The sequence below is a fragment of the Tupaia chinensis genome, unplaced genomic scaffold (assembly GCF_000334495.1).
Source record: "Tupaia chinensis unplaced genomic scaffold, TupChi_1.0 Scaffold000201_1, whole genome shotgun sequence".
NCBI lineage: Eukaryota > Metazoa > Chordata > Mammalia > Scandentia > Tupaiidae > Tupaia > Tupaia belangeri.
In genome coordinates this window covers 3,176,310-3,178,030 of record NW_006159676.1, presented here as the reverse complement: position 1 = coordinate 3,178,030, position 1,721 = coordinate 3,176,310, and the positions used below count along the sequence as shown (strand labels likewise).

At 52.5% G+C, this 1,721-nt stretch overlaps 1 protein-coding gene across 1 annotated transcript in view; it reads left to right on the top strand.

The window, feature by feature from the left end:
- Window positions 1-1,721, top strand: part of MYO9B (myosin IXB) — an 88,921-nt gene that overhangs the window by 36,396 nt on the left and 50,804 nt on the right.

Sequence of the window (1,721 nt, the reverse complement as noted above, 5' to 3'; positions counted from 1 at the left end):
TTTTTGAGAGGTTTTCGCTATAGGGTGTGTGCGCTCGCCAGGCAGACAGAGACAGAGAGACAGAAAGCAAGAAATCACCCCCCAGTAGGGATGGCCATGCCACAGTTCTTTCTCCTCCATTCTCCTCTTGGGATCTTGGGCACGCACGCACACGCGCCCGGCGTGAGTTTAAGCCACCGGGTCTGGGACGCGAACCGCGGTCGACTACGTGAGAGTCCAGTGACATAGCCATTACGCTAACTGCTGGTTCCCGAGGGTGTTTTCTTCATGTTGTGTTTCTCTTGCAATTTCACATCTCAGGACTGATGGGACTTGCAGCTGGGGTGACAGGAAAATACCTGGTGACAAGGGGATTTTCAGCCCATGGGCGGCCCCTCACTGGACAGGAAGCTGATCAGGCATTTTTAAAGTCTGGAATTTTTTATAACTTTTTTTTTTGTGGGGAGGGGGTCACATTTCGCTATAGGATGTTTATGCTTACCAGAAAGACAGAAGGAAAATAAGAAAGCACTCCCAAAGGGGGATGGCCATGGACGGTTTCTCCCTTTTCCTCCTGGGATTTAGGGCACATTGGGACACACACCCAGCGTGAGTTTCAGGCCACTGGATTTGGGACTCGATTCGCAGTTAGCCGTGTGGGAGTCCAGCACCTCAACTCAACGTGAATTTCAGGCTGACGGGTCTGGGACCCAAACTGTGGTCAACGACATGGGAGTCGAACAGCTTAACCACTACGCCACCTGCTGGCCCTCCATGGCTTGCTTTTTGGGAATATGCTGGACAGTCACGTGGTGTTTCCAGACAAGCAGCGGGCCAGAGTTTGGACCTGACACAGCCTCCTTGCAGGGTCTACGGTCAAGACACACCTGGTCCCCTCTCTAAGCCAGGGTTCTTCCCTGTGCACTCCAAGGAGCCCAACGCCAGTATGGGGAGAGACTTGACCAGTAGGGCCAGCAGGCGGCATGGCGGTTTCGGCCCTGGGCTCCCACGTGCCAACCATGATTTGAGTCCCAGACCCCTCGACGTGAATGTCATACTGGGAGGACCGGCAGGTGGCCTGGTGGTTAAAGGCGCTGGACTCCCACACGGTCAACTGCGGTTCGAGTCCCTGCCAAACCTGGCAGCTTTCTCTCTCTCTCTCTCTCGTCAGATTATTTACAAATAAATTAATAAATAAATGATAACATACTTCTTAAAAATGAATGAATGAGGGGGAATCAATAAATAACTCTTGAAAATAAATGAATGGGGACTAACAGCATAATGGCTATGTCGCTGGACTCCCATGTAGTCGACTGAGGTTCGAGTCCCGGACCTGGTGGCTTAAACTCACGCCGGGCGCGTGTGCGTGTGTGCCCAAGATCCCGAGGGGAGAATGGAGGAGAAGGGATTGCGGCGTGACCATCCCCCCTGGGGGGCTGATTTCTCTCTTTCTGTCTCTCTGTTTCTCTCTCTCTGTCTGGTGAGCGAACATGCCTTATAGCAAAAACCTCTCAAAAAATAAAGAAAGAATGAATGAATGAAGGGGAACAGTGGGTGGCGTGGAGGTTAAGGTGCCGAACTCCCACCTAGCTAGTCACAGTTCAAGTCCCAGACCCGGAGCCTTGAAAATCACACGAGGCGCATGTGCGTGCATGCCCAAACTCCCTAGAGGGGAATGCAAGAGAAGGGAAGGCCATATGGCCATCCCCCTCCCCCCTTGGAGGTTATTTCTCTCTTTC